The 26,199-nt window shown below is 49.4% G+C and overlaps 1 protein-coding gene across 1 annotated transcript in view; it reads left to right on the top strand.

Moving 5' to 3' along the window:
• LOC110361658 (uncharacterized) overlaps nt 1-26,199 on the top strand; it is a 169,959-nt gene that overhangs the window by 100,515 nt on the left and 43,245 nt on the right. Inside the window, exons 14-20 of the mRNA XM_065068635.1 lie at nt 9,980-11,376; nt 14,270-14,399; nt 16,793-16,914; nt 17,272-21,185; nt 22,425-22,637; nt 22,937-23,116; nt 23,646-23,810. The gene's annotated coding sequence lies outside the window, so the exon portion shown is untranslated. The remainder of the gene's footprint in view (nt 1-9,979; nt 11,377-14,269; nt 14,400-16,792; nt 16,915-17,271; nt 21,186-22,424; nt 22,638-22,936; nt 23,117-23,645; nt 23,811-26,199) is intronic.

Raw genomic sequence — 26,199 nt, 5'->3', positions numbered from 1 at the left:
AGCCCATTTTTCTTGCCCTTGGACTGGGGACAGGGTGACTTGTGCCGGCGGGTTGGGCAGGAGGTGCTGCCGGAGCACCCCAGCTGTCCCGTAAGCCAAACCCAGGGATGGGAGCCGGCGAAACCGGCACGCAACACCATCCTGCCCCATCTCGGGGCTTGCTTTGCAGCTTCTGCTGCCATTTGATCACAAAGCCGCCTTTTCCCTACCCTCCAGCTGCTGTTTTTAGGATGCAGGGAAGGGCAGCCCGTCAGTTTGGCTGGCCCTGGCTCCGCTGCCGCCTGCCCGCTTTGGGGCTTATGGTAGTGCCGGCGTGCCGTAAAGGAGGGCTGGTTGGGAAAGGGGGGCTGAAGCGTGGGCACAGAGTAGATTCGGAGGCGAGTCACAGAGTACCAGGTTGGAAGGATCATCTGGTCCAACCTTTCTTGGCAAAAGCACAGTCTAGACAAGACGGCCCAGTGCCTTGTCCAGCTCAGTTTTAAGTGTCCAATGTTGAGGAATCCACATGCGTGAAACGTTCAGACCTGGAAAGGACTCCTGGTTACTTTCAGAGAGCAAAAAACTGTAACCTGTGGGTCCAAGACCCCTACCAGACCTAGTAACCTCTCCTGGCTTTACCATCCGTATATTTGCTTGTTCCTACTTAATTTGCAGAGTCTTGTCCGTCTCAAGGAAGAATGACATGAGCTAGGAAGGTTTCCCACCCTTGCTCACACGCAGGACAGAGAAACGCGGTGTGATTCAGCCCCACGGCCCTCGATTCCTGCAAAGCTTTGGGTTATGAACACTGTGCATGGAGTGGAGGGATGCTCTCCAGACGGACACGTGGCACGGACCTGCCCGCTGCTCCCCGTGTGCCACAACCCTGCCTCTGCCCTCGGTGTGCACTGGAGCTCATCCTCGCTCCTAAACAATCCATAAGGACTTTTAAAGGTTCAATAGAAATAGATTTTATTCGCAGTTTCACTGTGCAGCTCTCGGTTCAGAGCTATCATGCCGCTTCACAGTACAGCGCTTTCCAATCCCCTAACACGCGTCTAGGCGGTCGGAGAGCCCGGTTCACGTGTTCTCCCTCTTTGGCGGGTTCCCACTGAGCAGATCTCCTTCCCTGGCTCTGCCCAGGCAATGTTTCCCCTGATTTTGGATTTGCAAGCAGGATGTGATATCTCTGGGGAAGGCAGCAACGCCAGACTTCGCATCTCTCCCCAGCGCCGAGGGAGCCTGTCTGCCCCGTGTCTCCTTTACGAGGGATGTGCTGATTTGAGACTGTCAAAAGTGTCCCTCATCTGGGAATACATTTCCAGCCCAGGGCATGTGGGGATGCTTGAGGAAGGGCTAAAAAACAAGATGGGGTTAGAGTTGCCCAAGTATAACCTGTCAACATCTTGCAGTCCCCAGCAGAGCTCTGCGGATGTCCATCCCATCCTGTCCCTGCTCCGTATGGTCCCTGTGAAGAGCAGGTTGATGCTGGAGGGCTCTTTCAAAAGCACAAATCAAAGTTGTTTCCATCTTAACCTCCAACCTGTCTGTGTGCCTGGTTTTGTGCGTAATTCATGTATTCGGGCAGATGTGAACAGTCCCTCCGTAGATAATGCCCCACTCCCACTGACGTTGTTCCTATCTCTGTTGCCATGTGTCTGCATCCTGCTGCATTTTTGGAGGAAGACCCTTGAGCGATTTTGTATCCTTTCTGCGAAACAGTCTCAAGTCTTTGGAGGAATTATTATTATAATCATCATTATCATTATTCTTTTCTCCTTGTTGTCTTCCCTGCAAATCATCCTTCATCTGCTGGCAGCCTGATGTTGTGCTGACAGACGATCTGACCTGACATCAGTGGAGTCAAAAAGAATTCTTAAAACCCCAAAGCTTAACAATAAAAATAAGCAGCTGGGACTGGCAGTAGGAGAAGAGGAGAAAGTCAGAGAGGTGGCTCGGGGAGCTGAGCAGCTGCCAGAAAGCAGAGGAGCAGCAAAGGAGGGGAAAGCAAGCAATGTGGGGTGGAGACAGGAAACATCTTGTGGAAGCCAAGGAGAAGAGGAGGACACAAGAGTTGTAGGAGAGCGGGAAGAGTTTGTGAGGGTCAGGGAGAAGAGTTCATCTGTGTAGCTCCATCTACGATGTGCCAGGGGTGCGGTGGTCCTGCTGGAGCTGAGCACCACCTGAATTACACCCGGCTCCAGAGGAGACACCGTTCACACCTATTGTTTGGAAAAATGGGTCCCGTTCTACTTGTATTGCCATTACAAACAGGAATGACAGGAGTCAAGGGGAACGTCAACTTCCATCCAGGAGCAATGGGTGAAGCTGGGAGGATAGGGGCAGCAAGGATGAGGGGACGGCCCATCTCCCTGCCTCCTTAGCTGTAATTAACCCCAGTGCTAATGAAGTGCAACCAGACAGCTACCTTCACATGATGGAAAGCCCACAAGGAGCAGCACTGGCTAATGAGGATATTAGAGGCTGTTCTCTCCCTTGTCATCCTCCTATTGTTTTAATATTAGGGTAATTTCGCTTTAATGTGGATTAATTGGTACCTTTCTGCGTACAAATTCCCCACACAAAAATATCATTATTTGGGGAAATTTTGTTTCCCACCCAAACAAAATAGTTTCCCTGGATTTGTAGGAGGGGTGGAAAAGGGGGAATACATCTGAAAACCAGGAACAAATCCCCGATGGAGCCTGAGCAGGAGGGAAAACAAACCAGTGTTATTCAATGAGCAAATTTGTCTTGCTGGGCAAGTGCCATTCCCTCCTTGCTCAGCGCAAGGGCAAGGCGGAATGAAAGGAGGTTAAATACGGCAAATAACGTGAGGAAAAAGCAGGAGCAAGCATCACTGAGCGTCTATTGCAAATTGAAGGAGCCAAAACCCTACTATTTGTATCAAAGTCTTTGCTCATTTTTCTCCTGGGGTGAATTTGGCAGTTCTTCCGTCTTCAGGTGGTGAGGAGCCATAGTACGTGCCTGCCTGTGCTGCAAGGCTGGAAAAGGATGGATGATTGCACAGATCCAGATGTTGCTGTGTCCAACCAGGGCAAAAGGTGGGAGACTCGGTGTGGAAGCTGCGAGTGAAACCTCCAGCTCCTGTTCAAAGGTTGTCAGAGCAAGACTGGGTGGAAACCCAATGTGGGCAACCACCACGGTCTTCTGAAGGCTGTTCAGCAACGGGACAGCAAACCTTGCACAACAGCGACCCATTGCTGCCGTGATTCAGAAAGGGAGGCGAGATTGGAGTGTTTTGTAAATCTGCTCCGGGCTTTGTGGACCACGTTGCTGGTGCTACCAGGGAGGATCAGGCAGAGGGTGGTTTAGATAGACCAGGCAAAGCTGGTCTGTGGCGTTGGTGCATCTGAGTGTTGATAGACGCGTATGTAGGTGGGGGAAGAGAAGGCAGCGAGCTGATGTTGGTTTGGGGGTGAGCAAAGAGGAGAAAGATGGGGACTGGTAAAGGACACAGACAGGTGGGCTTAGTTGTTTCCTCAAACTGCCTTGTCAATCCATCCTTGGATTGAACTTGCTGGGGGACTAATAGATCAATGGTTTTCTGCTGCAAGAAATATGTTCCACCCCGAAGCGTGCAATTTCGAGGTAATATTTCCTTTTAATAAAGGAAAAACAGGTATCTGCAACCTTGGAAGTTCTTCATATTTCTCCTTACTGGTACCTAATCATCTTTACACCTGGCTAATCCTGCCGCTGTTATTCAGTGCTGCTTTCACACCACTTCCCAAGCCTGCCAAGACACCCTTGAACCTGTTTAAAAAAGGTTAGGATGCTAATTAAGAAAAGCTATTTCCCACCTCCCCCACCCAACCTGAGGGAGAAATGTAAAAAGGTTGGATCTATTATTACTCTTCTTTTTCCTCTTTTCCCCCATGTTATGTCCCCGTTTTCCCTGGGGGAACGTGCTGCTCCTGCAGGTCCCGTGTGCCGGTGTGAATATGGGACGAGAGGTTAATTTGTAGCCCTGTGATGCACAAGCTTTCCCTTTGCACAAATATTGATCTAAAGCTGTTCGAATATCCATCCTGACCGTAATAGCAGCAGCGTGATATTGCTGCTGGAGTTACACAAGGACGTCGGAGGGGAAGGGAATGGAGAAATGAAGGGGAAACAGGAAGGAGCTGCAGGTTGGGCATCCATGTTCTTTGCTTCTCCCCTCCCTTCTCAACTTAAACATCTTTGTATTGACGTTTCTCTCCCTGGACTGAGCGATCTTTTGAAGAGGAGGAAAGCAGCAGCTCTGTTCCACCCTGGGCATTCCCTTTACGATGTTGTTTCACCACTCGAATTGCCTGAGCTGCCCAGGTAGTGTTTAGAAGAAGGTTGAACCCAGTTGTTGAGTTCTAGGCAAATAGATCTCCCTTTGCTGGTTCAAGCCATAGCAGAGGAGACCCTGGGCTCTCCAGACAACCTAGAATCATAGAATCATTTTGGCTGCAAGAGACCCTCAAGATCATCGGGTCCATCTGTTAACCCAACACTGTCATTAAACCATGTCCCTGGGAACCTCATCTGTCCATCTTTTAAACCCCACCAGGGGTGGTGACTCCATCACTGCCCTGGGCAGCCTGTTCCAGTGCCCGACAGCCCTTTCCATGAAGAAATTTTCCTTAATATCCCATCTAAACCTCCCCTGGTGCAACTTGAGAGGTTTTCACCCCCCGCAGTGAGTTCTGAATGCACTTGGCTTTAGGCAGAACTCCCCTCCGGCCCGGGGGCTGCACCGCCCTCCGTGCCAAAGCTCTCCAGAATTCTTTCTCTGTGAATAATAATGAAAAGCCTTTCTAAACGAGCTGATTAGTCAGCTCCCCTAATTAGCTAATTGCTCCACTCTGCTTTCACTTGTGCTTTCCCGTGGCTTCCCAACCTCAGGTTGAAGGAATGAGCGCGCACGTGGCTGTGCCGAGATCTTTATCCCGCTTTGAAGGCTTTAACCTTGCATGATCCAGCCGTGCAGGGATGACGCGCAGCCGACCTGACACAACTTCTCTCTTTAATCTCTTTTCTGTGTCGAGGGATGTACCTGTCTCCTGTGCCAGGGACCAGCGAGTCCCCATCACCGGCTTATGCAACCATCCCCGCTGCCAGCATTCATCCCCGTTAAACTCCATCTTCATGCTTTGTGTGACATCTCGCCACTGCCTACAGATCCTGCGGGTTTTCCCCAAAGCTGGAGGAAAGGGGACGTGTTATCTCTCAAGCTGCGTCCTGGAACTAGTGAGGTGTGAAGGCAGCTGGTTACGGGTACCGGGACATGAGAACGGTCGTGCCGGGTTGGACCAGGCGTCCCCAAACACAAGGTCTCGTCTCTGATGCAATTAATAGTGGGTGCCTGGAAACCTGTGTAAGTGCAGGGTCAGTGGTTGTGGTCATGTTCCAGAATAGGCTCCCAGCCTCCCGTGGTTTGCAGATCAGGGACCTCCTCACCTGTAAGTGTTCTGTTTGTACATAATAACCTCTGCAGACCAGCTGTTAGCAGAAAAATGCAGGAATTTGATGACCTCTTATAAGCTTTTAGCAGCCACGGACCCTCTGGTGGGGAGTCCCGTGGCACAGAGACACGCTGGGTATAAAAATAGCTGGTTTTGTTTGTTCTGAACCTGCAAGTTTCCTCTGATGCCCCTAGTCCTTGCTCCAGGAGAGGTGGAAACAGCTCTTCTTGTGAATCCGAGACCTCTTGTCCTATCCCTTTCCAAGGCTGAGGAGCCCTTCCCTAGCTGACTTTCCCCGTTCCTTTGATCATCCGGTTGCCAGCCTCTGAAGCTGTTATTCTTTGAATCTGTGATAGTTACCATATAACCTTCAGGTGGGGAGAGGAGGAGCACAGCTCCATGGAGAACTCCAGGCTGGGCCAATGCTTTGTGCTTTGCTCTTGCCCCTCTGCAAATCTTTTCCTTGATCACCTGTAGAAATTCATGAGCATGGTAGAAACATGAGAGGGTCAAGGAGAAGAGGCTTGCTTGGTCAGGGCGCCAAGGAGGGAAACTGCATGGGGAAAGTAGATGGATGGTGAGAAAAAAAGATAGAGAAGCATCAATGGGAGAGAAAGCCAAATATGAGGGAAGTGCCAGAAAAAACTCATAATGAAACTTCAGGTGGGCATTTTATATGTGGCTTTGGCTGTCTTACGTGTTGTAAACCCTTGCCCCCTCTGCAGGAAAGGGGTGGGAGATAAGCAGTCGGTGTGGGTCACACCTCGCCCTTACCGAGAGCTGTACAGAGGAAGAGTCAGTCGCACATTTACTGTCTGGCTGTGCACGAGTTTTTAATGCGAGAACATGAAACTTCAGTGACCACGTGCTGTTTTTATTCTAGTAGCATCTTGGGCCATCTTCTGCGATATTTTGGAGTGAGCGTGGGTGTTATCAGCTGTAGGTGACATACAGGAATTGGTTAAGCAGGGAATTTCCTCACCCTATAGATGATGTTGGCTTTGAGAGCTGTTAAGTTGACTTCTTTGCTGCCGTCGCCTTGTCCTCCTAAAGGGCTCGGTGAGCGACTGAGGGACGATCCCATCTGTAGGCAGAAGCAGGAACCCCCCCTTGCTCCTGCCTTCCCTATTTACGGCCAGAAATGAAGTCAGCGGTACAGACCCTTAAGCTGGTTAGACACTTGAGACTTGGAAGTCCTTAAGCACATTAGCAGCTGGAGGTCCATTATTATTCATTGAATCTCTCCGGGGCCGATTGGAATCCTCCTTTTAATTGTCTGCATTCCCCTCTGTCCTTTTATCACGGAGGAAAAAGAAAGAGGGCGAGAGGCGCAGCAATTGGGTTATCTCATTACCCATCCCACCCCGGAATGGGACTGGGGCTTGAATCTGCTCTTCCCTCCAGCGCACGGAGGGAGCGTCGCCCGTTTTACATATTAATGGCAAAATTACATCCCCCCCCACTTCCCCATATCTCCCTTAGCATGCTGCAGTTAATAATTCACATTTCATTAGCACGTCTGTGTGGCCTTACGACGTTTCCCTTCTGTTGATGAAGAGATTGGGAAGGCTTAGAGGAGCGGGAATTGGGGCAGAACAAGCTGAAACAGCTGCTTTCTGTACTTAAAAGGGGCTGATAAGAAAGATGGGGACGGACTTTTTAGCAGGGCAAGGGGTGACATTTTAAACTGAAGGAGGAGACGTTCAGGCCAGACATGGGGAAAAATCTTTTACAATGAGGAAGGTAAAATATTGGAAGAGGTTGGCCAGGGAGGTGGTGGATGAACCATCCCTGGAGACATCCCAGGCCAGGCTGGATGGGGCTCTGAGCAACCTGAGCTGCTGAAGATGTCCCTGATCATGGCAGGGGGGGCACTGGGTGAGCTTGGAAGGTGCCTTCAACCCAAACTACGGTGATTCTATGGTTCTGAGATCAGTTAGGCTGGACTTAAAGCAAACAAGCTTTCAGAGTAGGGCACTTTTCGGCACTCCTGTGCATATTTACCATGCCAGACAATGTAGAGCAAAGGTACTAGGGCCACAGCTCCTCAACAGCAGAGAAGATGCCCCAGATTGACTAGCAACAGAAGAAAGCCTGATAATATCATCCTGTGGGCCAAACAGGAGGACTGTTGTGGGCTATTAGACCAGCCTGGAGGAAGATGGGTAGATAGGGACCCCAAAACCCACCTGAGCAGCCATCACCAGCATGTTCTGCTGTCTCATGGCACAGGCCTGGAGAATGTTAGTGCCCCACACTTGTAAGTCAAGTGTTGGACTAGAGCATTCATGAAGCAGCAAGGGCACCGGGCAGGAGCGGTTGTGAAGGAGGTTAAATGAAATACAGCCTTGGAGAAGCTGGCCGTACAAGTCCTACTGCCAGCTCAAAGAATTTTACATCAGGAAGCTTGTCTCTTGAGCTTGGTTTTCCACACACTGAAACATTAATCAACTTTTGAACCATGTACCGTATGAAATATTCATCTTTTTCTTTTGTGAAAAACAAGCCAGAAAGCCCAGCTATCTTCAAAGCCGTCTCGTGGCAGTCCATGCTGTGATCCTTTAGGAATTGCTGTGTCATTTCCACCTAAGTTCGTTCTGTGATTGCTGGAGAGTGAGTGAGCTAAAAATCTCTTCTAGAGTGACTTTACTAGTGTGTCTGCGTTTGAGAGACAAATGTTTTTTGGCTTGGAATTTACTGGCCAGACCCAGGCTGGCTATGTTTCCATTAAGGAGAGAAGAGGGGTTTAATGCCATTTTCAAACCTAATTTCATGGGTAACCAGTTCATGCTGTGATGTGGTGGCAGGTGATTTCTTTATTTAAACGTTTGAAGAGGAAGCGGCTTAGATCAGCCATCCTTGAAAGGGACAAGTCTGTCCTGGTGGTCCTTTGAACACTGGTGGAAACCCTTCCCCAGTGGGCATTGCTGCCTTCAGGAAAGGTGAGAACCGTGTGATTGCAGGGATGGTCTTTTGTTTCACGGAGATGGGTGAATATACCCTCAGCATGGATCCTCCTCTGAAACTTATTAAACTATGTGCGCTCAAAAAAGAGCCCTAAAAAATAACTGTAAAGAAAGAACAGGAAAAAAATCAGATATAAAATGTATCTTCCATTAGCAGACCTTAAGGCACTTTTAGAAACGTTGAATGAATGAAGTCTCCTCCTTGCCCTATCAGGGGTAAACAAATCCATCCTGTCCTTCAGCTTGATCTTGCAGTAATGTCATAATCCCACCTTTATTACATCACTGTTGTCATGGAAATAACTGTGATTTCATAAAGTCTCCGTAATGACTTTACCACAAGATCCATTAGGATAGGAAGATGGATTGCGAAGGCTGGAAAAATGCTTTCTTTAAGCAAATGCGTACTGGATAATTAGCAAATGCGGCAAAAGGAAAGAATGGAAAATTGATGGGGAAAAAATAAATGGATCCATCTTTAACGTGGGCTATTTACGAATGTTTTCTTTGATTCCATTTCAAATGGCACAAAGGCACTATTGTAGTACTCCCAATCAAGTCTAAAAGTCCCATACTTGAGGGCGTAGTCAGCATGTGTTGAACCAACAGACAGTCCCTGCCTTGGCTTCATCCCTCTAAGTCCCTCAGGCTTTGCAATAAAGGTTTGGGGCTAGCAGTGGTGGCCCAAGAGCCTCCCGTTGTGCCATGGGAACGTTTGCCTCGCCGAATGGGAGAGAAGGTTGGGCACATGCTGAGGATATGAGGATCCTGGGGCTCATCCTGGTCAGGAAGCCTTTTCTATCTCAACACAAACCCAAATCATCATCTCATCTTGGAAATCCTGCTGGTGTCCCATGGAAGGTCTTGGGGCTTGCTTGGACTAGGGAGCTTTCAGTAGAGAAACCCTCCAAGGCCGAAGAGGTTTTTGATGACAAGGTGTTGGGCATCTGGAGGAGACAGGTGATGGAAAGGAACCTTGGGTGAGCGGGAGCTGTCAGGCTATAAGATAGCAAAGAAAGTACTTTGGTTTACGTCTTATGCCAGGCTGTTGAAGGAAGAGGATCTGTGTTAATCCCCCAAAAGTGTTTGGAGGTGTGATGCTAAACACAATTCTCAGCTGCAAGCCAGGCCTGCTGGTGTCCCTTCTTGCATTGCACCCCCAAAATGCAAATGTCTGCTGTGCCTTCCTCTGCAGGGACACCCAGGCAGGTGATGAAAGGCTTGATGGAATATTGGAGCTACCTGAATGGGTCTTGCATCTCTCAGCACTCCAGGCAACCTTGCACTAACAGTCAATGCACAAAGTCATTCCAGCTTGGGTTTCTTCTCTCTGAGAGTGGGCTGATGCTGACGGCTCCCTCCTGCCTCTTTTATCTTCCCTTAAGAGCAGATGTTCTATTGACATGTAATTATTTTTAATTTCCGGAGAAAAATGTGCTATTTTTGATGGCGAGGCACACATTGCTCACTGAATATCCTGGCCCGGGTTGATGAAGGATGCTGAGAAGACTGCAAAGGGTGCTGGCAATGGGTTTCTCTGCTCTGACCTGTGCAAACTCTTCTCTCTTGTCCCAGTGCCCTTGTGCCAGCACCACGTGCATCCAGCACCATGTGCATCCAGCACCATGTGCATCAGCTCCCCGGAGGTGCTCACAGCTCGGGCAGCGCAGAGGAGCAGAGTTCGGAGAGGAGGTGTGGGAACACAACGTGTGGGGAATGCGCAGGCACCAGAGAGAAATGCGCTATTGAGGTCTGTGGCTCAATGTGAAAACACCTTTTATTTGCAAGCAAGGGCTGCTTCAGAGCTTCAGCATCTCCCCAGCTTCTCTTTGCCAGCGACGCCCGGCCCGGGAGTGGAGATGCAGAAGATCACTCCTGAGCTAATTGAAGCCGTCGTGTCCTTGCCAGCAGCATTTCCCACATTAGCCAAGTTTGATCTAAAACTAATTTCCTAGTCAAGACAAATCTCTCCTCCACAGTCCTCTTCTTCCTATATTTTCATGTGGAAATCCAGGGATGGTTACTGATTTGGGCCATGGTGACACTTGCGAAGTCCCTGGCACTGCTGGGTACAAGGTGCTAGTGGTACCTCATTCCCCAAATCCCTGTCCCCTCCGAAGGGCTCCCAGGAGCTTGGGAGCGAGTTCAGATACTTAAACTAGTCTGGAGCTGATGGTCTGACTGTTCCTCCTGGTATGTGAATAGTTTTTGGCTAAGTAAAGAAAATCTGTTAGGACTTGATACAGATACGTGATAATCAGTGAATGTTATCTTGTTAACCAGAGGGTCTAACATAACTTTAATTACCAGTGTTGTTACTGACTGCTGTCACATCCATGAAGGAGGCAGACTATGAGCTGACTTAGAGAAATAACAACTTCTGGTGATTAATTATTGCTGTTGGTCACGTGGCGTCTGTAATGATCTCCGGGAACGGTTGGCTGGAGCAGGAGAAGGAGGTATTAGCCACTTGTCCTGGCTGGGCTCCAGCTTTGGCTACGATGATCGGCCAGACGAAATTCATACCGTGCCGCCAGCTCCCCGTCATGATGTTCTTCTATTCAATCTGGCAGTGGCAGAGCAGGGTAATGTGTGGTCTGAAACATCTGCTGAAGCTCATAAAACTGTGTGTTACAGGAGGGAGGATTGTTCGGATTATTGCTATTCTGCCAAACATGTAGTAGAGCGAGCGACCATTGCTGCTATCAGGGGATGGAGGAGCTTGGCTCAGCCAAAATGGGAACCACCTTGCCCCTTGCCCATAAATACCTGAACCACCTCTAAACAAGCTCTTGGACGCATCCCGAGACGCCTTAAAATGCTCAGCTGGAAAGCAGCAGTATCTCAGTGCCGACTCACCATCAGCTCCATCATCTGTGGACCATGGATGGTGGCCGCATCCCGACCTGCAAACCCATGGAGCTTTAGCACAAGAGCATCTTGGCTTCTAAGCACATTTCCCAACTACAATGGTAAGGAGAGCAGGTTGGGGGTCTTTTTCCAGGCTTTGGGCCGGCATTTGGAAATTGGGATTGAAGAAAGTAACTTGTGTTTTCATTTCTTCAGTTAAAAAAAAGAAAATGCTCAGGGTTTAAAAAAAGAATCAAATGAAACCAGAACCTGAACTATGTATTTTGGGTAAAACAAAGCATTTTTGTCCAACTGGAAATGAATTTGTTGACCTCCAAATCGTTGTTTTTGGGGGGTGATTTTTTGGTTGTAGCGGTGAACCAGGAGACCTGTTATTCCCACTGCCCAGATAATGAGGTGCTGTGGTCTGAAGAACAGGTACTCTATTGACACTGCACTCCCGTTTTGTGTCTGATCCAAGCTCTGTGAAAGTCAGTGGAAAAAGAAGATGCTTTTAATATGAGTCCGCCCAAGCCTCTAGTGCCGTGTTTTGTTTGGGCCTGGTTGAAGGACGTGGGGATCCTTTAGGATGCGTTATGAATAGAGTCCTATTTTGATAAACAGTGGCATCTTTGTGCTTCCCTGAAGTATATTCTCAGGCAGCTCTCAAATAGCACTGATTTATTCAGATAGGCTGCAAGTTCTGCCTATTTTTACCAGGATGTTTTCATCTTTAAACATAAACCACTCTGGATGAGGTCTGAATGCTATTTTTACAAATGTGGTGATGTCTCATATAATAGCCAAGTAGCAGCAGTGCAAGACGTATGGTATTCAGAAGAAGGAATCTTCCCACCGTGAGAGGTGTCCCCGCACCATCAAGCGCTCGTGTCGCCTGTTCCCATACTTGCTGGCCTGATTAGAAGTCAGCAATACGCCTTTTGGCAAATCACCAGAGATGTAGGACTTGCTCCCTGCCGGGGCTGGGGTTGAAAGATGTTTTAAACCAACTTCTGAGCTTGAACTGACCCCGCTGTGCTTGCTTTGGAGCGGCTAATCACTTGTGAGGCGAATACCATATCTACCACCCACAGGCGAGTTGCAAACATCCCCCTAGAGACGGGTATCTCCAAAGGGGGATCAGAATGTGCCTGTGCCGTGTTTCTGTGATAGCTTCATAACACTGGTGTGGTGGTCAATAACGCTTTCTCTGCTGAGGAGAGACAGATATCACTTCTTTGTGGATGCAGCCAAGCTATTGTCTGCTTTCTTCCCGTGCTTAAATTACTGTGAGCCACACAATTTGCAAAACGCCTCTTAGAAAGAGGTAAAATATTCCTGGCGTAGGGAGCGATAAGATGTCCAAGAGTCACTATCTGTTTTCCTTAGGTCCATAGTCGCCTTCACACTCCTCGGTGTCTCTATAAAGGACTCCCCAGGTCACACAGAGTTCAGTAGAGAGTGTGGATGGAGAAGGGACAACTCAAATCACCCAACTGCTCCATGATTTTTGCTGTTAAAGCCTCTGTTCTAGGCAAGGGGAACAACCGCAAACCCTGCCGCTCCCTCCCCTCTTTAACAGAGGAGATAACCTGGCTTAGCGTTAAGCCTGACCTGTGGAAGACACAGTACATTGACTAATTCACTTCTGTATCAGCCTTTTGGGATGACGGGACTAAATTGCCATGATGTTGTACTTCTATTTTCCCTATTCTTTATTTTATTCCAAGGAGTCTTTCTGCAGTGCTGGAGCCCTACAATCCACTCTGAGCAGATACAATCAACCCCCTGTCTTGCCCCATACAGTGACTGCAAATGGAAGCAGCAGATCATGGATGTTTCGAGTGCAGATCCCAGCTTGTGCGGCAAATACGCCAGGCAGGGAGTTCAGCCTTGTGGATCTCAACAGCCTCTTCTGACCTAAACCTCAGGCTGGGCTGCAAAACTTGTCCTCTCCCCCTCTCCCCTTCTCCCATCTCCCCTTCTCCTCCCTTCTCCCCTTCTCCCCTTCTCCCCTTCTCCCCTCTCCCCTTCTTCCCTCTCCCCTTCCCTCCATTTGGGCAACCAAATCCTCCATTTCCGTTTCTCATTTCATTGCCATGTTCAGGACCAAGTGGTAACAAGCAGGTCCCCCGATGCCCTGCTCTCCAGGAGCAGCGTTACTTTTCCACTGCAATGGAGAGAAGGCAGGATTTCTAGCACAAGCACTACTTTTGTGTGCGGCGCTTTCATGCCCCCATGTCCCTAGAAGCCTGAGCCAAGCAAGCCTGCTACCAACAGGTCTGAATTCACCCCAGGGGAAAAATCCTTAAAGCTCTGCAAACCAAAAGCTGGAAAAATCCCTGTCCTGGAGTCCTAAGTGCTGTGAAAAGGCCTGAGGATACACAGCCAGCGATTTGTGTGAAGAAAGAGGGTTTATCTGAGAAATAAGGCGACAGGTGAACTTGCAAAAGCGGAAGCACAGCTTAACGGCAGAGCTGGGTTCGTTTGTCAAGCCACTTTCTGCTTCTGCATGTAGGAAAGTGAAATAATAATTGGGAGCAAAGCTTAGGTTAATCTATACTGAGAATGTGATATTCAGTAGCTTTATTAAAAGAAGGGGTGTGGAAGTAAGCATGGGGCCTCTTCAGCTCATTTTAGTTTTTCAGCTTCATCTTTGATGCACACCAGAGTTGGAAAATAACACTTTTCACTGCCCAAAGTGCCGTATGAGGAAAAATCTCAGCTGGGGAAGATGGAGAAGTCGCTCCCTTTCAGACCAGCCTCCTAATTGTGCAAGTGCCTTTAGAGACAGCTTTCAAAATAAGCCTCCTAGGTGCAAAAGCTCCTTTCCTTTTGCCAGCTGAAAAGGCCAGTGTGGCATTTGCAGAGCCCGGGTGAGCATCGTTGGTGTGAAATTTCCCTCTGTCTCCTTTCTCAGTCCAGCTCCCTGCCAAGCTGTCCCCCCGCGTCTTGGGTTTCCTTCCCACCGCAAGCCACAAAAACCCGTCTTCTCTCTCTCGTTTGCTCTCACAGCCACTTATTCCAGCCCAGATCTCCACTGAACCTCCCGGTGGCTTTTCACAGTATCACAGTATGTTTGGGATTGGAAGGGACCTCAGAAGATCATCCAGTCTAATCCCCCTGCTGGAGCAGGAACACCCAGGTGAGGTCGCACAGGAATGTGTCCTGGTGGGTTTTGAATGTCTCCAGCGAAGGAGACTCCACAACCTCCCTGGGCAGCCTGGTCCAGTGCTCCATCACCCTCACTGAGAAGAAGTTTCTTCTCAATTTTAAGTGGAACCTCTTGTGTTCCAGCTTGATCCCATTACCCCTTGTCCTATCATTGTTTGCCACCAAGAAGAGCCTGGCTCCATCCTCCTGACACGCACCCTTTCCATATTGATCCCCATGAATGAGTTACCCCTCAGTCTCCTCCAGCTCCAGAGCCCCAGCTCCCTTAGCCTTTCCTCACATAGGAGATGCTTCACTCCCTTCATCATCTTTGTTGCCCTGCACTGGATCCTCTCCAGCAGTTCCCTGTCCTTCTGGAACTGAGGGGCCCAGAACTGGACACAGTATTCCAGATGGGATCTCACCAGGGCGGAGTAGAGAGGTTTGGTCCATATGACCAACCTCATGTGATCCAGGATGCTTTGCCAGATCACCATGTGCCTGAGAGGGGAAATAAATGCCAGTGTCTTCCAAGGGAGGTTGTTTTATCGAAATAGAAGTTCAAGGGAATACATCAGAAGAGTGAGGAAGGCTGGAGGGAGGGGGGAATTCCTTTTCCCCCAAGTCTGGTAGCTAGATCCTGTCCCTTGTAAGCCCAGCTTACTGGGAGGTTGGGCTGTGCTTACACAGAGCTGATGAAGAGCTTCTCAGGTGTCAGGTAATGACTTGGGATGTGCCTGGGACCCCACGAAGGAATTATAGGGCCATAACTCACCATCGCTGCTATCTGAGGCTCCATATATAGGAGCACCTGTCAGGAATGTATTACTAATATATTTTTATACCAGCCTTTATAATAAGAAAAGAAAGACTCCAGCTGCCTCGGGTGACCTTTTCATCACCTACAGATGCATTCAGCTAAAAGCCCCGCACCTGAGATGACAAACACCCAGCCCATTGGTGGGAACCACTTTGCTTGATGTATTTATGTGGGCTGCATGGCTTGTTCTACAGCATCTCATCTCTTATAGCGAGAAAAAAAAAAAAAAAAAAAAAACACAAGCCTCTGTTCTTTATGGCTGCAAGGAAAGCCTGTGTGGAGTGTAGCTGAGTTTTTCCTGAGTCATTTGGTTGTTGTGTTTAGTCTAAAGCATATCAGGTAAGTACTCGGGTGCTGTATTTGCTAGCTGGTGTGAGGGCAGAGCATGGAAGAGGGCAGGCATCCTGCAATGATGGTGTTGGGCAGTGAGTTTTCTCTTCTGCGTGGCTGAGGAGCATCCTTTGTGTTGTATCCATTGACTGTGCTACAGAAGGAACAGAGATGGGTCAGTCCATGCAGGATGAATGCCTCCATTTTAGCAGCCCCGTTTTCCAGTGTGGTTAATGGCAAGGGTTGAATTTCTCTGTAGGCTTTCAGAGACTGCACAAGCTTTCAAAGCTTAAGCCAACTAGGTAAAGATACTCTAATAGACACCCAAGGGCTTGGATTTGCCTCTCTGAAAAATGCCCAGGATCAGTCAGAACACCAGAGTTGGAGCAGTTTGCCCCAGATAAGTGGCTTACGAGCCTCAAACTTTTGTTGTGGTGGTTGCAGCACGGAAATGCAGCTCTCCTTACCGGCTCGCCTGCGAATGTAAGGAACAGAAGTAGGCAGGAGATAAGCAGAAGCACGGTGCTCTAGAAGCCAAATAAGTCTCTCGGCTTCTTCCAGTTGTTGAGGCTCTGTATGAGCAGGCAGGGAGATAAGGATTCCCACTTGCTGAAGAGAGACAAAGGCTTTGTGGTAGTGGGAGAGTTGGGCTTCTTGCTAGAAAAGATGAGGGGGTTGAAAAAGATCAATGAGGTGGAAATGGTACAAAAAGAGCAAACTGCTGGGCGATGATGACCCCTAGACTGTCCTAGTGTGGTTACACAGCCAGTCCATCAGTACTTCTAAACTCGTTGTTGCCCACCCAAGGTACGAAGCAACGTGTAACGCTGCGCTTTGGTACATCCAGATGTGAACTGGTAAACCCACTTTAAGTGACTGAGTAAAACCAGTTTAGCAAAGGCCTCACTCTTGCCCAGGAGGGACGTTCCATGTGGATTTACCCACATTGCTGCTCCTCACCTGGGTTTACTACTTGTGTATTTTAGAAACTAAAGCAAGTACCACCATGCAGATAGAAGGATTGGATTGTCAAACAACTTGGTACCAGTTGTTTCAGAGACCCAAATTGTTAGTAGGCTCTGAACAATGATTTGGCAAGGGTCCGTCTTGGGATATTAAACTCAGAAATGGAAATGTAGCCTCTAGTTCAGAGTATGGAAATGGCAGACAGCTGGAATGGTGATGTTAGGGAAATAATGCTCTTTGCTTGCTGTATTTTTGTATTCTTTCCCAAGATTTCTGCTGATGAGCACAACTGAGGGAGGCATTGAGGGAAGGACCTTGAATGTGCCACCGAGGAGCTGTACTGATGTTCCTATGGCACACGCACGTGGTGACAGGATCATCACCAAGACGTGTAAGTTCTTGTGATGCTCTGCCTCATAAAGCTCATCTTACCTGTCCATCCCCTCTTTTTCCCTGCAAAGCCAATGGTTTCAGAGGGGTGCCCAGAGAGTTGTGTCTGCAAGCTGACAGCACAGAAGGGTCCTGCACTGACCCTTTCCTCTAGGAAGACCAGGCAGATTCCTTGTGTAAAGCCTCCTCCTCGCTTTCATTCCTCCGTCAGATGTCGCAGCAGCTCCCGGGAGCTCACTGCTCAGCTTTATCCCAGCTAATGTCTGTTGGTATATTTTCTGGTTTAATATTTGTCCTCTGTGAAGCATCTTCCTTTCATACTAAATGTGCACCTATTATACGCGTGGGTTATTCTCAGGTTCCTAGAGGAGGCTGGAGGCTCAGTCTGTCCATAGCATACAGGAAGGCATCTCTCAAGCAAAGAAGCTTCCAACCTAGGACCTTGGAAGCTGTTTATTTTCCTTGCCTTCTGGAGGACTCGGCTGGAGGCTGCATGGAGGCTTCTCCCAGATACAGGCTACAAGCATGAGCAAGCTCAAGGCCAGAAGAAACACTTTGGAAAGACAATGTGTTGGGTTTGTGTGGGTTTCTTTTTTGTCTTTTCACTTGCATTTGTGTCTGGTTTTGTAGAACTGACCTCCTGCAGTCACTCCGCGGATTTAGGAATCTTTATCCCACTGTCAGTAATTTTTACCAAGTTGTAAGAGCTTGATTTTTCCACTCTAAAGCTTGGCTTATTATACACATTTGTCATCAGCTCTGGGGTCCTGGTAAAAGAAGACTAAAAAGAACAAGCAAACAAACAAAACCCACCCAGCAGGTCCCAGATTTTTATTTTGCCAATAATAGTTTGGGCTGGACTTAGGATTTCATTAAAAAGCTTTCCCAACCCTTCTGGATTTCGGCGCAAGCTGTATTCCCAGACACCACAACGCTCGACCAGGAGTTTCCTTTAGGTTTATCCTGAAGACGGGATGTTTTGAAGGTAACTCGTGGGGATGTCTGGGTGGACGTGGTGGATGCTGGGGAGCTGGTGGTCCTGCCTTGGGTCCTCACGGTGTCCTGGGAAGGGCTTGGAGGACTGGGACAGGCTTGGAGGACTGGGACGGGCTCATGCTGCCGCAGCTCCCAGCACACAGCAGGCGAGGGAGGCAGCGCGGAGCCGCTCGTCATTTTGATGGAGCCTCCTGCCGGGAGCTGCGCGAGTCTCAGACGCTAAATTAAATGAAGCAGGAATGTTGTTGTTTCAAAAACAACCGGCCGCGGTCACCGGTGTCGACATGTGTCCTGACGTCTGATGGGTCCCCAAGGAATGAAGAAGAGGGGAGAGATGGAATTGTGGAAACGCATCACTGGAAAGAAAATCTGATCTTGGAAGAGGATGAACAAGAGGGACCTTTGCTCCTTCCACAAAAATGTAGGGTGAGGATCCATTTCACAGCGTCTCGCACAGAACAAGCTCTTCAGCTCGCTTTGCTGGAGAAATGCCTTTTGCTGCAGGGATGCTTGCGTTGCCCAGTTTGCTTCTTCAGGTACTCGACAGCATCTGAAACCAGAAAGGGAAAAACCAGAGATTAATTTGGAGACATCAGTCCCTGTTTTCACACTCCCAGTTTACTCTTGACGAGAATCTGACCATGCAGAATTAATAATCTCTTTTCCTGTGAAAACTGGAAAACCCAGAGAAAGTTCCCATGAGAAAAAAACAGCCAAACCCACCAGGTACAAGATGAGCGTGGGAAGCTCCTTTGTCCTGAATTGGTACCCAGTGGAGGTCAGGGCGTTGTTCCTGCATCCTGGTGGCCTGACCAAGAGCATCCCAGTGCCAACCAATCTAAACCATGATGGACTGGCAGGAAGGTGCAGGGCAGGTTGCTTTCCCTTGCCTCTTGTTTGAGGCTTGCAAGATAAATGTCAGATTTAAATGACAAGACTGTGGGCAGCCAGTGCAGAAAATCAATTAAAATACCAAGTGGCTTAGAAACAGGAGCTTTAATTACTCCACAGACAGGTCTTTAAAGGGGAAAATAGCCATAGCCCCTGGGTAAGACCTCCTCTACCCTCGTGCTTTTTATCCCAGGGGTCTTGGGACATCTCTCCATCATGTTTTCTGCGCTTTAAGAGTAGGTGGCTGGATCTCCAAGTGTGGGCACGGAGCTGGCATCTTGTTTTGCGGCACGTGAGCTTAGTCACTTGGGGACATGAGACATATTGTAGGGGTCTGATGGTGGCCAGGTTTTAGCAGCATGGGCTGCAGAGAGGGATAAAACCGCCTGGCAGGGTGGCTGATCTCTGTGAGTCAGGCTTAGGCATTTCATCTGAAGTAAAGTCGTCTCTCTGTGGGACCTGGGGCTCAGCAAGCACTTTGTTTATCAGTGGAATGGGTCTGCAAGGCTGGGAGACAAAAGATGCCCTTGTGCACAGAGGCTTGCTGACAAAGCGATGGGTATTAGAGGGGAAACAAGGAAAAAGAATCATACTTTTCCCAGGGAACACAGGGCTGTAGAGCCTGTTTATCCTGTCTGCCTGTTTATTTGCTTTCTGCTGACTTACTGTAATACATCCAGCATGGGTCTTCAGCGGTGGCAGAACCGCAGGGATTTCGGCGGGTCTTTGGTGGCCCGTCTCCTCGCTCTTCAAAGCTGTTGCACAACCCAAACCAGCATGTTAATCATACCCCGAGCATGGAAAGTACAGAACAAAACAAAGCACTGATGAAACTCTTGCAGGCTTTCCAGATGCCTGTCCACATCGATGTCCTGCTGGGAAGTACACGGGGTGAAATGAGGCTCGGAGGGAGCCAGTCGGGGAATGGGCTGCGCTCCTCGGCTCTTTTTGCCAGCCCAGAGGAAGAGCCTTGGGACACAAGGTTGCTCGGCAGGACGTGCTGCTGGCTGCCAAGGGAATGAAAGAGCCTGCTTTTATGTTTATGTAACTTTGGGGAAAGGGAGGACAAGCCTCGCTTTATGCTCTGCATCAGAAGTGTGGGTGCGCAAACTTTCAGCTCTTCTTGCTGCCCGCCCGCAACAAGCCGTTCCAAGTCGGGTTGCTGCTCACGTGTCATTCCCCGCCCCAAAAGGAGGCAGGAGGATTTGGGATTTAAGCTCCTCATCTAGAGAAAAATAACAATAATTAATAATAATAATAATTAAAGAGAAATCTGCCTGGAAAGAGCAGAGGAGACTTTTGCCTGCCTGCGGGGAGGAAGGGTTTTAACAATACTCCCTGTTGGCAGAGAGATGAGTTATCGCTATCCCTGAGCAGCCCAGGTGGGGCAGAGCTAAAGGTCTGAGCTGTGCAATGGGGGAGTTATTTGGGGTCTGGCAAAAGGGGGTTCACACCGCAGACAGCTGATTTTTGGTGGGGCCGTGCTCCTGGCCTGGTTTGCAGCGATGCTGCTCTCGGGTCTCAGATAACTTGGTGTGTTTGCAGCGGGGTTCATGCCGCGTTAGTAGGTGGATTTTGGTGGCCAGTGGAGCTGGAAGAGACATGGGCTCTTGTGTGCTGAGCTCTGTGCTGCCAGCTCTTGCTGTTCTTGAGAGAGTCTTGCAGCATCTGGTGTTGTTTCCTGCTATTAGCCGCGTGGCTATGCCATGTTCTCTGCTTTCGCTTTTCCTCCCTAAAGAAACTTTCCAGGCTTGAGGCTGCCAAAAAAACATCTTGAAGGCGAAGAGCTGAGCTCGCCCAGGGGCTAAGGAAGAGCGGGGAGAATCCATCACTGCGAATCTCTTTCCTGGGGAGGAGGGAAGGACCAGATGCTCCTTCTGGATCATTGGGGTAGAGCTGGTACTGCCTTGGGATAAGGGGGACAGGATGGGGTCCTCTCCTGAGTCTCTTCCACGTCTGCATTAGGGACTTGGGGTGTGCAGCTACCCCTGAGCAACCTCATGCTCCTGCCTGGTGAGTCCATCTCTTTTGCAGCTGGGACCTTTGAAGGATGACGCTTGTTCCATGTCCCTTACTGGGGTCAAGACACTTCGGGTCACGGGGACCAGTTTTTCATCGCTGGTCCTGCGCGGTGTCCAGGACACGAAGCCCCATCTGAACGCGGCGGTATTGCATAAATGCTGGTTAACGAAGCTGCCCCTGTGCTGGAGCCAAGCGATGACATTGCAGAAACAGTCTAGGTCAAAATAAATTGCTTTCTAGCATTCTGAGATTATCTAAACCCCTTCCTTTTTCCAGGGTGAAAAGGAACAAAGGCTCCGGACTGATCAGGACAGAGCCTGGAATGCTGTTTCTGTGAGCCACGAGAGCTTATTAGGGATGAGGGTAAACAAGGAGATTTGGGGTTAATTTACTGGGGGGGGGAGGCGGGAAGAACAAATGCTGTTTTTGAAAGCCTGCCGCTTCTCCTGTCAGTACCAGTGGGTTGCTGGTTGGGGTTCTCACAGGCAGCCGTGTCTTTTCCACATATTGACGGGCAGCCCTTGGTGGTTTCTCTAACGGCACATTGATTTTACAGACTCTCCTCCAGCTCAGCAGCTACCCCGTTGATTAAAGCAGTATCAGTGCCACCCTGTCCCTTCTGCTGGGGCGAAGGGGGGGCTGTGACTCAGCCCTGCCTGCCAGGGGGGCTTTTTCTTTGCTCTTCACGGGGAGCCCCGTGGCCTTTTTCCCATGCAAGGGCTGTACTGATGCTGCATTCCCCGCTTGCCCTCCCATCGCATCTTCCTCCGCTCCCACCAGCTGTTTGGCAGCAGATGCTCGTGCACCTTCGGAGGAGGAGGAGGATGGGTGTTTGCAGAGTTTTTCACATCTTCCAGGCTCCAAATCCACCGGCAAATCCCCATCTGGGGTGAATACAGCCATGGGCAGCATGCTGGAGCTGCTGGTACCTCTGATGGTGGGACCAGTCTCATCTCCCCGTGCTGACCCCATCCCATCTTTTCAGCCGCTTGCTGAGGAGCAAAACCATAAGGAAGAAGCAACTAGTAAACCTAAGTGTGGATTAAAACGAAAATTAAGTATTATTCCTTTGCTTAGGAAGTGGGTTTAGTGATCGCATGTTGAAGTTGTTCTGTTATTGGAATATCTCCTCTGCGCTAGGTGTGCGTGGCAGAGGAACGTCTGTCCAGAGCAGTGTGCTGAGCCGCCACAGCTGGGCGTTTTCTCTGAAGTTCCATAATATCCGTATGTTCTCGCCCCTTTGGCTGCAGGAGCCGGGTGACTGTGGAGCCTCCTGGTCCTTGTTCTAGCACAGAAGTTTGCTCTGCAGAGTTCAGAAATGAGAGGGGCAGACAGAGGGAGAACCAGGGGTTTAAAAATCAACTGATGGGTTTGAAAAGCTTGAAATGGGCCGTAGCGCAAGCTCTGCTTTTCCAAAGGGATGTAGCTCCACGTTAATGCTGTCCGTGGTGTGAAGGGAGAATTTCTTGCTATGAGCTTCCAAGCTGTGGGCTGAATAAAAACCCCTTTTTTCTTTTTTTTTTTTTTTTTGCTTTATCCATGGAAATATTTTAGCAAAAAAAAATCTAAAACCTTTAATTTTCTCTTCTCTTGTCCCCCCAGTTTGTAATAACACGGCGGATTTTCCTGTTGCTCTGGTGTCTTCCCAGCTGCCCATGGGGCTCCTTAGAATGGAAGAACATGGAACTATGGAACAGAAGCTTGGGTGTTCTATTCCTTAATGTTGTATTTAGTGGGCTGAAAGTTCTCAAAAGGATCATCGCTTCCTTATCATCATCTAATGGCAAAACTCGGCTCTCACACCCTGCACCTCAGGTAGGTGAAGCTGTGATAAGAACAGCCTCTTCTTTTTGTCCATCAGTGCATGGAAACAAAAACTTCTGTGGGTCCCAAGCTTAACGTCACCTCTCTGGGCAGACCCAGAGCTTCCAGAGACAATCCCAGTCCTCATCCTAAACTAACAGAGAGAAAATTTCCCTAGGAAACACCACCACGGGCCGGAGAGCATTAAACCGTAACTTTACGCCAATTAATAGTCATGTAATTACAACCCGCCCCCTCCTACTTGCTGCTGACTTCCCTGTGTAATTTTCTTTTAATTTTTTGCTTAATAGGCACACATGACGGATTAGCTACTCGGCGCGCTGCTTGCATATGATATGTAGTAGACTCAGCCTTAAGGAAGACTTAGATGTGCTCCATCCATCCTGGGCCAGCTCAAGCGACAGTGGAGTGACACAGCTCACCAGAGCAAGGGGAAAAAAATGTCAAGGATGGACAGAAAAGGCAAAATGGTGAGTGGAGCTGGCTGCTGGCCTGCAATAGGACCATGACTTTCCTTAACTTCTCCCCCAGCCTCTTATTCTGCTCTGAGTTGGGTCTGTTGTATTAATAGCTCGCAGCACCCACCGTCCTTTCTCATTTTATCCATCACCCAGAAGCGTCCTCTTCTTCTTCGAAGAGGGAAAAGTCCTTCCGTGCCAGCCCTGCTGTAGCAGTGAGGAGCTTCCTCCATGCACACGCTGCTGGACCAGCTCCAAATGGGAGAGGGGATAGAAAAATAACAAAAATCAGAATTGGAGGCTTTCATGAGCATTAAATTAAAACAGCGCACAGGGTCTGTTTTGGTTCCCGGGTATGAACGTCAGCTCTGGACTCTGCCCGCTGTCTGATAAGAGCTGTACCCCTGGCCAGGCTCAGCCGCTGCTGTGATATGCAAAGAAGAGAAGAAGAAGGGAAGAAAGAAAAAGCAGCAGCCTTGTGTAGTAAATGTAATTTCAGGTGTCTCAGCCTCTCTCATTGCTCCTCTTTCCTGGCTCCCAGGTAATTAATTCTGCGGAAGGAGAAGCCCAGATATCTGAGTCGTGTAACCCTGGATCTCCCAATAGGTTCTGCACAGGGAACAGAGCGATTTAACCTGGAGGAGGTGACAATACTTGGCTGGAGACACAGAGCATGGCTGCGGAGGTGCACGGGGATCAAGGGAAGGTGAGAGCCCCTTTTGGGGACACCCCTTGAGGATGGGTGGAAATGGGGCCGTGCGGATGGTGTCCCCCCGTTTGTAATGTGCTCAGCACCTTGGAGATGCAGGTTCCACGCCCAACATGAGCCATTAGACAAGGGTTTGGTGCAGCCCCTCTTCCTGCTGCTTGGCAGGGTTTAATGCCTCACAGGGTTTGCACATGAACCACCCGAAGAAGCTGCTTCTTGGCCGCAGCACCCTTTGCGCAGCCTCTCCCTGATGCACTCGCGAGGTAATTAGATAAAGGCCGCCAACAAATACATGCATTTAATAAGTATGCTAATTGGTATTGACCAACATGTGGCAGGCGCTTTGTCAAGTGCCAATTAGGAGCGCCTAAGAACTGCTCGAGATACGAGAGGCCGGTGATTAGACCTTGGGGTGGGGATCCGAGGAGACAGCGGCTGCTAAGCCGGTGCTTTGTGCCCAGGTAGGAGAGGGACAGCAGGAATGGGACGAGCACAGGGATGTGCCAGGTCCTGTTGATCAATCCCGGGGTGGTGCAGGGGCTTGCCTCTGTGATGGATTGATTTGATCAGTATCAAGCATGCACCATGTTTTTGTTTATGCCCCGAGGAGTGTAGTGGGTGGGATAAAACAGTTGGATTAAAGGGATTTGCTTCTGCCTGGGTCTGTAAGGCAGGGCTGGGGCAGACCTAACAGGACTGTGTCTGCAGAGGAGTCATTCCCGTTGAGTTCAGCCCACACGTGGTGGCAGAAGAGGGGGATGAATTCCTTTCCCTGGGATGCTCTGCGTTGGCCTGTGCTCCCACTGCAGCCCAGTTTCACCGGTGTACTCAGAAAGCGTTAGCTTTCCCTTTAACAGGTTTATTCCTTCATCATACACGTGCTAGAAAAAGCTCTGGTTTCCCTACTTTTTGTTTCTATCATGTTCACAGGAAGACTTATCTAACCAGCTGTCTTCCCCAGTTACACAGTACAGCAGCAGGCAGGCTGTGCAGCTCATAACTGCACCGGTCTCCCTCCAACCCATAGGCAAGGCGAGCCTAAATTTCAGCCTAAACTACAGCATGGTAGGGTGGTTCACCCACTCGGATTTACAGGTGGATATCTCAGCTAGCTGCCTTCCACACGAGCAGCACGGGGAAGAGGAGGAAGAAGAGCAGGTCCCGAGATGCTTGTGGTTGGTACCACCTCGGTGCTGGTGTTGCCCAACCCTACTGTGTGGCCAGAGCTGCTCTGCTGCCACCACGTTTGCAGGTGTTTGGCTACGGGGTGTCCATCACCCCAACACGAGTCCTGCTACCACACAATCTGCTTCCCACCGTGTGTTTGCAGCAGCCTCCCCGGGGTGGCTCTGACGCTCTCATTCGCCTGGTTTGGTTTATTTATTGCCACCATTAATTAATTTTGTTTGGGTAGGAAGGACAAGTCCCCTGAGACTGTCTGTGTACTGGAGACCATTACTGCGTTGGTGTCTGAAAGCTTCAGCACACAAAAAACCCTCGCTGCTGTCAGCCTGGCACAATTAATTAAGCGTCCCCATTCAGAAGCTGCAGCCCAATGTGTCTTTATTGTATAACAAGCCTGGCCCTGGGATGTCTTTACTCAAAGACCCACTTGAGATAAAAGTGGCTTTGCTCAGGGGCTTGGCTACTGCCAGAACCCCAAAACTACACAAAATACACCGTCTTTTCCTAAGAAAGAGCCTGGGCATTGCATGGAAAGGCCACTCATCTCTCCAGGTGACACTCGTGGGCTGCTGTGTCCCTCCTGCTCCCATCCTCTGCTGCCTGGTGGCTCCTGGAGCGGGAAGCTTGGCTGGGAAGCCAAAGCTTGCGATGGTCCCTCTTGACTTGGCCCAAATTCAGCCTCTGCATCCTTTTTATAAGAGCGGAAGGAAAACAAGCCTGGCTTTCTCCAGGCTGTGCCACTGTCTCCTGGAGCACAAGAGCGAGCAAAAAGGAACAGAAGCTGTTTGGTTTTGTGTGCTACCAGGAGCACGTTTCTCAGGAATACAGTGACCTAATCTCACTCTTACTGATTTTGAGCTATATATGTATATGTATATATATATGTATATATGCACTCACACGCAGGGAGACACACTGCTGAAAATACAAAATCCTGAACTCTGGGAAGGGCAGAAATCGTTTCCTCCAGGTTTGTCTCCCAGCCCATTGAAATGACTGACCCAGCTTCAGGGGGGTCTGTGAAACGGGCCCTTGTTCCCAGTCCGGCAATGATGCGGGAGCACATTGGACTTAAGTAGCTCCTCCTTCCCAGCCCCAAAGCTGGAGGTTTCCAGCCTCCCCGGAACATCACTTTCTGTTATTATTGCTTTCCTCCCTGGAATATGCAAAGTGGGGAGAGAAAAGCCCCAGCAAACGAGGC

Source organism: Columba livia, chromosome 6, assembly GCF_036013475.1.
Source record: "Columba livia isolate bColLiv1 breed racing homer chromosome 6, bColLiv1.pat.W.v2, whole genome shotgun sequence".
Classification (NCBI taxonomy): Eukaryota; Metazoa; Chordata; class Aves; order Columbiformes; family Columbidae; genus Columba; species Columba livia.
Note: the sequence above shows the minus strand (reverse complement) of the source record. Positions and strands in the feature narration are given on the sequence as shown.